We start from the raw sequence: 10,084 nt of genomic DNA on the forward strand, positions 1-10,084 counted from the left end.
ATGTAATCTGAGGAGCATTGGCATTAATTCTTTAAAGGTCTGATAGTATTCAACTGAGAATCCATCTGGTCCTGGACTTTTCTTTATTGGAAGATTTTTTTATTACTGCTTCTATCTCATTGCTGCCTATTCGTTGGTTTATACAATTATTATGTGACAGTTAAAAATTCTTTAATATGGGCTGGGATTGTGGCTCAGCGGTAGAGCGCTCGCCTAGCATGTGTTGAGGCTCTGGGTTCGATCCTCAGCACCATATAAAAATTTTAAAAAAAGAAAGATAAAAAAATTCTTTAATATTTAAATACCAACAAACAAAAGCACCTGTTATAGTTTAGATATTAGGTGTCTCCCAAAAGCTCATGTGTGAGACAAGGCAGGGAAATTCAGAGGTAGAGTGACTGGGTTATGAGCCTTTACCCTATCAGTGAAGTATCCTCTAATTGGTAGGCAGGTAGGGTGTGGCTTGGGAGGTGGGTCCCTGGGGGTGTGCTTTGGGGGCATGAATTTTGTCCCTAGGGAATGGAGCCACAAGTGGTCCCCGCCCACCAGCTTCCTGGTGGCCAGGCACTGAGCCACTTCCCTCTGCCACACCTTCTGTCATGACGTGCTGCTCACCTTGGGCCCTCAGGAGTACAGTCAGCCGTCTATGGACTGAGACCTTTGAAACCATGAGACTCAAAATTACTTCTTCCTCTAATTGTTCTTATCACATCTTTTGGTCACAGTAGCAAAAGGCTGACTAAATAGCATTCCAATGATTTACTTTATTTTATTTTATTTGTAGTGCTGGGGATTGAAACAGGACCGTGTGCATATGAGACAAGCACTCTACCAACTGCTATGTCCCCAGCCCCCAGTGTTTTCTGTTTGAACTTTATGCTCAGATTTCAGGGACCTTCATGATTATTTTTAAAAATCTGTGAAGGAGCTGGGAGTGGTGGCCACACCTATAATCGCAAATACTCTGGAGGCCGAGGCAGGAGTATCACAAGTTTGAGGCCAGCCTCAGAAACGTAGGGAGACTCTGTTTCAAAATTAAAAAAAAAAAAAAAAGAAAAGATAAGAAAGTGCTGGGGACGTAGCTCAGTGGCAGAGCTTTGTGTGAATGTTGGATGGGACAGTTATGTAGACTTGGTTCCTGCTTTTCTGGATTTTGGAACCCCAGACAGTTGAATATGGACAATGGAGGTGAGAATGAGCCAGTTGTAGCTTATTAAAAAAGAGAGCCATTTCCTTCCTGTCAAAACCAACTGTGCTGTTGTAAGGGTCCCGCGAAGCGTCGGAGGAAGAGACCACACAAGAGACTGGCTCCATGCAATTGGCAAAAGGCCCACCTGCGCTCCTGCCAGCCACTGTGATTTCAGCTTGCTGAGGTTCCAGGCTCACTCAGGAAGATAGAGCAGCCCAGAGCCCAGAGCAGAGGTCAAGCAGAGCTTAAGTACACTTTCTGGAGAGGGCGGTGGGCTTTGCATACATCAGAACAAATCATCATGAGGCGCGGGAAAACTGAACAACTCTGAGGCGGGATTAGTACATTCATTGGCGGGAACAGTCTGGGCAGGGGTGATTGGTCACTCCTAAGCGGGGTACACATTTAAACTGATTGGTTTTGGAGCCTGGATGCTTACGTGCCGAGCTACTTGGAGCCCTTAGCTATTAAACAACCAGGGGACCAGGATAAATACTTACTGGGCAGTTCCCGCATTGTCCTAACAGCTACAGGGTTTACAGGTTCCGGGGTAGCAGAGGAATTTTAACAATACCTAGTCTTTTACTTTTTAGCCCAGGCCTTGCAATTTAGAAACCTTACAATGCCTGGTCTTTTACACTTTAACTCAGACTTTTGCAGCTTAGAATCAGCTTAGAAATTTTGCCTTTACACTGTTGGCAGACAGGGCTGAGGAGGAGGCAAAGCACTAGCACCCACAGCCCCTTCCTCGACACCTGCTGTCCAGGACCCTCTCTGACCCGCAGCCTGGCCATTTGGGGGGAGCAGGGCCCCAGGCCTGCCCTCTGGCACAGTCTCCTGTGGAGAGCCCTCTCAGGATGGCCTGGGAGTTCTTTGTTGAGTGCTTCCTGTGTGCCAGGCACTGTTCTAGGCAACAGAGATTCAGCAATCCACAAGGACGACTTGACAGTGGCCCATAGGTGGCAGGCAGACATCAAAGAGAAAAGTGGCAACCTAGTGAAAACTCCGCCTCTCAGCCACCTGGCTGGCACTGCTGGTCTGTCGTGAAGCAGAGAAACGGTTATCCCTGTCTCCAGGGAAGTGTCCTGGATCAGCTAAAATGCCTGGTGCTGTTCCCAAGCAGTTCTGAGCTCCTGGTGATCCATGAATGTGGCCGTTCATCTCCGCCCAGCTGCCAAGTGCTGAGAACCTGAGACAGACAGAGCCGATGTTCCAGTGGCTGGCAGGAGCGCAGGTGGGCCTCATGAGGAATTCTGGAATCGGCTGGTAAACAGCCCATGGTCTCCTGCGTGCTCCCACGCCTTGCTGAGGCCTCCCGGGGGCCCTCAGGATCCCCCAGCACTGAACGGATGAATGCCCACCTGTTGGGAAGCCTGGAGACAGTGCCCTGAGTACGGCCCGTGTCCTTCTGATCCATCAAGGCCTGTGCCCTATTAGCTATAAAGTCTGTTTAGTAACACCTCCAGCAAGACCACAGAAGAGGCTCACGTTGAGGGGTGGTTTGAAGGAGCTGTGGCCTTGGTGACGTCCTTCTTCCAGGCAGAAGAGTCGGGAGGCTTCAGGAGTGTGCAGCAACCCGTCCTCTCAAGGTGGAGACTGAGGTAATAAGTGTCTGGCAATTGATGATAGTGGCCATCAGTGTTCCAGGGGTGTATTTACACCTTATTACCAACCGCCTTTTCCTTGTTAACTTTATTTTATGGGTTTACTCAGGAGGTGGGATAGAACTGCCACTGAGCTACATCCCCGTTCCTTTTTATTTTATCTTGAGGCAGTCTCACTAATTGGCCCAGGCTGGCCTTGAACTTGCGATCTGCCCACTGGGCCTCCCAAGTTTCTGGACCACAGGTGGGCTCTCAGTGCCCAGCTTAATGCCAACTGCCATGGGGGCTTCGGGTCCGGCTTGGGAAGCTCCCCCGTTATGATGTGCATTTAACTGGGTGATTGTTTCCAGGATTGAAAGGTAAGATGTTGTATCACCTGAGCTGACTCCCCTACCCATCCCCCTGGAATTCAAAAACACAATTTCACCCACCCCCCATGTTAGCTCCTGCTTCTCTGCTCCCTGGTCCCCATCCTGTATAACTGAGTGACGTGGGCCTGCTGCCGTGCAGATGCCACCCTTGGCCTCTGCAGTGAGTGCCGTTCAGCCCACGGGCCCTGTCCCCTCCTCCTCCCCCTCATCGCCATCGTTACAGTGCTGGGACTGAAGCCAGGGCCTCGCTCATCTCAGGCAAGTGCCGACCACTGAGTGCGCCCCAGCCTCTCCCCTCGTTCATTCGCACTGGTGCCTTATAATTATGCCTAACAGTGGGATTCTTACTTGGAATAAAGGCAGGCTGGAACAGCCTAACTGCTTTTTATAAAAGCTGAGGAAGGTGGATATTTCATGTTCGATTACCCTGGCAACCCTCAGAACTGGGCATCTGACCTAAGAGTGACCAATCCGACGCTTCTGCCTAGAACTGACTGGAAGGAATGGGAGCGGCGAGAGACTTGGGTGGCTGCTGTGCCGTCCAGGAGCCAGCGTGTGTGGAGAGAGTCCACAGCATCAGAGCCAGAGGTCAGACCGTCAGCAGCCACGGCAGAAGCTGATGCCAGGGTTGGCTTTACACCTCGGGGACCTGCCCAGCCCATGTATCCGGCCTTCTCACCAAGTCTGTGAGCAACTCAGACTCTATTCAGTGAATCTTTTCACTGTTTAAATTAACTAGAGTTGGTTTCTGATTTATGAAAAACTGTGCCAGGTACATCCTCTAAATGAAAAGCTTTTTCTATTCTCCAATGACTTCGTGGTTCAACAGGAAGAAAAAGAGAACACAAGAAGAAATTCTGGCAATAGGACTCTTGACAGGAGTTGTACCATACTTCTTTAGAACCAACAGGACAAGATCCTCTTCAAGAGGGCTTCGGTGATATCTGGACATTGTGCAGTCTGTGGAGTGCAGGCTACGCTGGGAGCTGAGTGGATGCTTTACTGCTTCTGGTTAGAACAAGGCCGCTACCACCTGTGCACAGAAAGAAAACTGGAAGTCATGACATTGACGTGCATTTCTTTTCCTAATCATTGGTGGTAATTTGTTTTTAAACCCTTTATTCAAGGAAGTTTTGTAGATTACAAATATGCGTGGGAAGCTATCATCAATGCTTGGCTGGGCTAGGTGCAAGGCCCATCCCCTCTTCCTTTCCTGACATGTTTTGGGTGGTGGGCAGATGACAGCTGGCAGAGTCTGGCGTGGCTGCAGGATGAGGTTCTAGCCTACTGTGCGTGCAGGAGTGATTTAGAGGCTCCTGGGGATGTTCCTTGAGAGACGTCCAGCATGCCATCTGCTGGCCTCTTCACTCCTCCCCGCCCGCAGCCTGGAATGTGATGTGGTGGCTGTTCTCTGGACCAGGAGGAGGAGGCTCACCGTCTAACAGGAGGGCGGATAGCTGGGGGGAGCAGAGTCCTTCCTGTGGTGACTGGTTAGCAGAACGGCCCCAACTGTGCCCCCTCCTGAATCCATGATCCTTGCAACTTGACTTGCAGTTGTATTTGTTTTTTAAAAGGAGTCCATTTCCTCATAGTTTGCATTTGGGTGGCTTCGTGACTTGCTTGAGCTAACAGAGTGCGGCCGAGGTGGCCGGGTGCCATGCAGGCCTGACCCCAGCACCTCTGTGTGCTCTTCCTGTCTCTCCTGGGTCCCTGCAGCACAGCACTGGGGAGCCCCTGGGCAGACAGGCATGCAGAGGAGAGCCACCAGGCCGCAGAAGCAGCCACCAGGCCGCAGACGCAGCCACCTGGCCGCTGCCCAGCTGCTGTGAACAGGTGAAGGAGCGCGCCAGCCAGCGTAAGGACTCCCCTGTGGGCTGACAGGCAGGTCCGCGGTTTCAGACCAGCCGGCTTGGGGAGGCCAGTCCCGTGGAGACCCACGGTCAGGGACGGCAGGGAGCAGAGCCCAGTCAGCCTGCCTCCCCCATTGGAGGGTCCAGACAGGTGAGAAACCCACCCACCCAATACAGCCACCTCACCCGTGGCTCACCAACCCCTGACCACGTGCTGCAGGGCCAGGCCAGCCAGGCCAGGAGAGCTCCTGGGCGAAATTCAGACTCACGGGCTAAAAAAAGGCTTATCCTCTTAAGACACGGGCGGCAGCAGATGACTTAAATGTTTTTGGGGGCAATTTCTTTCTTTGTTAGGCCTCAATTATTTCATATTTTCATCACACACAACAATTACTTTATCACACACAACCAACCTATTCTTAACTGATAAAGTTGTCCGTATTCCCCTCCTAAGCCTCAGAGTTGAACCTGGATTGTTGTATATGAACCTTTGAACTATGTGCGCTTCGTAGTGACGCTCCAACAGTAGTCACGTGACCCAGCTCAGGGGCCGCTAGTGAGTGTTCCTTCCAGGAAGAGAGGCGTGGAAGAGACACCGCATCACCCGAGTCGGACACGTCCATCTGCGGTGCCTGGGAACTGGTAACCATCTTTCAACCCCGAGAGGAGCTGGCCTCTTAGAAAACCTGACATTCTGATGGTAGTGGAACGGAAAGATGGGAAGAGTCTGGGTTTTTCATAATGTGACTGAGCCACTTGGAAATTGCCCCTAACTCTGGACTTCAGTTGGGTAAGGGAAGTCATGTCTAGAGTTGCTTCAGCAGGTTGAGGGGAATTCTCTGCTAATTCCAACTGAAAGCATACCAAATGATATGAAAATTCCTCATTATTTAATACTGTCCCGGCTGGGGAAAGTCTTTAAATCACTGAAGAAAGTGTGCCGTCATTGCCCTCCAGGACTTTACACTCCAAAGATAATGACTACAAAACAGATTGAGGGTAATGAACTTCTCATTAGTTACCCAATAAGGAAAAGTTACTTCTTCAACATCAGAGAGAAGCTCTGGCTCACTGTCAGATAGATCTGTCTGTTAAATAGGATTTTCTAATAGTTGCTTTTTCCCAGAGGGATATGATCCTTATGCAAAATAATCTCCTTTGGATACATGACACTAAATGATGATTATGGGGGTATTATACTTTTGTTTTTTCTTTTCATTCAGAGTAATCTTGCCTTGAGACACTAGGGTGGGCTCTCATATTTAAAAAGATGGTGATGATTTAATATGTTAATATTACTCCTGTGTAATAGCGAGTCACCTGTTCCTCTGAGCTGTGTTAAAATGTCAGAAATGCACAGTTTATTTTAGACTGGGACCTGAATCTGGCCAACTCACCGTCCTCATGCAGTTTAAAGTAGTCTTAAGTGGTTTTGGAGTGGACGTGGCAACCCGGCTCGGCTTCCTTGGCCATGTGGTTCTTGGGTCTACAGACGCAGGAGGATCTTGGATGCCCCGTGAGGGCATTTGTGGGCACTGTAGGACAGATGGGGCCTGGCCGGGCTTACTGTGTGGTCAAACCTTGTGTCCCCGAGTCGCTCAACCCCAGAGACTTTCCTGTGGTCGTGGCTCTCTGCACAAGAAGAATCTGAGCTCGCTGCGGCTGCTCTCAGTTGCTTTTCTTAGACACACTCCCCTCCACTGTTTCCAGAGCCGCCCACAAGCTGCACCCACGGTGTCCATCACAACAGGAAGTGGTGCTTCCGGCCTCACAGTCGGAAGCGTTTTTTATGCTGTTAGTTCCCTGCAGTGGCTTGTTTCTAATTCTCACGAATATCCCTTTTGGGTCTCATCTTTTGAAGCCATCGCTGTGTTCCACCCACTATGGAGTGAGACATGGTCACACAGGGCGGGTGAGGACATGGACATGTGCACGTCATCCAGGAATGGCACTGCCCACCCATCGGTGGCTCTCAGTAGGACCCATGAACTGTCAGCCTGGGGAGGCTGCCAGGCTGAGAAGGTCCTGTGTGTGCCACAGGCCAAGGGGACCCCACATTCAGCAGATCACAAGAACAGACCCATAGCCCTTCGCTATCAGAACCCAACGTGGGGCACAAATAGATGGCCAGAGCTCGATAAGGCGCCAGGACAGGATTCCCTCTCCCTTCTCCTGGAGTCCTTACTCCCTAACAGGTATTATATGGAGAGGAGTATTCAGAGCAAGGCAGAATAGAGAGCAGCTCTTTTATCAAAATAATTCATCAAAGTCATGTTCGGAGAAGATGCCAACCCCAAGAAGAAGGGCTGTGCGTCTCGGCAACGCGCCACTCTGGAGCACTGGTGGGCAGGGATTCAGTGTGGGACTCCCCTTGGCCTCCCTGGGATGGACCACGAAGGACCCCAAGATGGAGCTGGAGCCCCAGGTGAAGAGAAAGGAAAAGAAAGATATTCTACTGTGTAATCGGAGACTGGCATGGCACTGTGGGCTGGTCAGGTCTCGAGGAAGGGGGGGGTAACTGCTGGTTTTCAGCATATGCAAAATGGAGCCCACGTGTCTGAAAAGCAGCTTTCTAGAGGGTATCATCAGATTTTTAACTAGTCTTCAAGAAACAGACAAGTGACCACAAAGATATTCCTGCAAAAAACTCTCAGGTCAAATATAGAAATAATATAGAACAGAAATGAAGAGAAGATGGCAGACATAATCCTTCTTTTCTCCCAGAACAAGACTTTGGGGCTATTTAAAGAGGTTAAATATTACATCTGACCATGCCTGATGGTGGCATTTGTTCTGAGCTTTCTTTTTTCAGTACCAGGAGTCAAACCCCAGGCCTTGTGTATATAGGCAAGTGCTCTTGTGCTGAGCCACGTCCCCAACTTTCTTTTATTCTAAGTTGCCCAAGCTGCAAACTTGGGGTCCTCCTTCCTCAGCTTCCTTAGTAACTGGGTTATAATGTTCTTAAACTACTGGTTCTTAAGACATTTTTAAAAAAATGGATCTATGCTATCTAAAAAAAAAGGTGGCATTGGAAGAAAACAAGCAAAGGAAAACCCACACCTGTTTGAAATAGAGCGAGCATTCTGAAAACAGATATGAAGAAATATCACCATTGTTATTTTATGACCCAAAATGATATAACTGTTCTCTATTAAATTTTAATATCTACTTGAAAAACCGACCTTCCACCGCCCCGAGTCCACCCACTCAGAGCCAACGTCCAGCTCTGCCACGTCAGACTAGAGATTAGCAAGTCTTCCCAGACTGAGCTCTTCTACTTGGGGACTCTTCCAGGTGATTTTCATTCTTCCCGGGAACTGGTCTTACAAATGCGGGTTCATCACATGCGCACCATAGCAGCCAAGGACAGGCAGCACTCCACCCACAGGGTAGGAAGCGACATGGTGCTGCTCGGCCTTTGGATCAAGCCCCACGCCCCGCTTCCTGCAGGCTGCTCCTGGCCAGGACCGTGTCTTTCTTGCAAGACACTTCTACTAACAGCTGATGCTGGCCAACGACTCCCTGACACCTGCTCTTGCAGGCTGAATTCTCATTTGGCATCTGCTTTTTTGTGATACACTTTCAGTATTCCTACTTACCTGTTCCTATACTCTGATCTCTAAAGGATTTGAGTTGCTAATGTGCTCAACCATCATGAGCAGGGTGTACCTGGATTCCTAGTCATGTTCCACTCCTCCTCGTCACTATTCAGAATCACCTCTGCTCTTCAAAAACCGCCGAACTCGTTCTTTCCCCTTCACTCTGACTGCACCAGAAGCCAGGGCTGCTCAGCCTGAGCACCAGCTCCCCTCCACAGCTCCCCTCCGCAGCTCCCCTCCACAGCTCCCCTCCGCACCTCCCCTCCGAAGCTCCCCCGGCCTTGGAGCTCCTGGGGACCTGCGGCCCTTCCTGCTGTGTCCCGACTTTCTACTTGGCCAGGCGATCCTGCATTCTTGAACTTGGCCCCGTTTGTCCCCTACAGTTAGGGAAATGACGAGGCCCTGCATTTTAAGAGGGGGCTTCATCCAAAGGCACTGTCTATCTGCCGTCGCTGCCCACTTTCTGAAAGTGTAGGCTCTGTGCTCTGTGCCACCTTCCTCACTGGGGGCTGGTCTCTGTGCTCACTGTTTTATGGAGATGGCTCTCCTGCAGCTGACACTGGCCTCAACTGCTTCCTCTGTTGAGCCTCTGAACATGGCTCCCCCTACTAGTCCTTTCGTCCTGAAATAGTCTTTCATCTAGGTTCTGATGACACATCAAAGCGCTCTTTTTGATGCTACTTTCTAAAGTGTCTTTCTTTGGCATTTTAATTGTAGGCATTCCCTAGGATTGGCCCCTTCTCTCCCATTTTGGCTTTAGGTGTCTGATCAACGAGCTCATTTACTTCCAAAGGCTCCGTCTATGACAGTTCAAGTTCAAGACCAAGATCTTCAGCATCATTTCTTTCCGGAGCTCCAGATCTCTATGTTCAAGTGCGGGCAGTTCCGCAGGACGTCCACTTGGAGACCGGAGTCCCCGGCTCTAGAGCAAGCCCTGGCCACCTCCTCCGGCTCCTATGTTCTGTTTCTGCCTCTGGCACCACCTTGCAGTTACTCAGGCCAAGACCTCTTTTTCCTTTCCCTCTGCAGCGATCTCCAAATCCTATTGATCCCTCCTCCCTAGAGTCGTTCAACTCCGTCCTGTGCTGCCTAAACCCAGGGCTCCCCTCATCGCTACAGGTTCCCCACCTCTTATCACCTGTGTTTTAAAAATGCCCTTTACATAAACTGCTGCTGGAATGATCACATAACACACAGTTCAGGTTGCTGCTCCCCTCAGACGTGTGTAAGGGCACACCCACGAGCCCAACTGGAACTCTCTACTTCAACTAAACAATGGTGGGCTAATCTGAATTCACTGAATAAAACAAGAATTCATGAATCCATTCACCACACATAAATGGATACACAATAAGTGAGCAAGAAAGAAAAAGCCCCTCCGTAGTGTAATAATTGCAGAAGAAATGATGACGTTAGGAAGCCACCTGCTGGTGACCTCCATAGCAATGATTTGATGACTGGAAAGAGGATG

The sequence above is a fragment of the Ictidomys tridecemlineatus genome, chromosome 9, assembly GCF_052094955.1.
Source record: "Ictidomys tridecemlineatus isolate mIctTri1 chromosome 9, mIctTri1.hap1, whole genome shotgun sequence".
NCBI lineage: Eukaryota > Metazoa > Chordata > Mammalia > Rodentia > Sciuridae > Ictidomys > Ictidomys tridecemlineatus.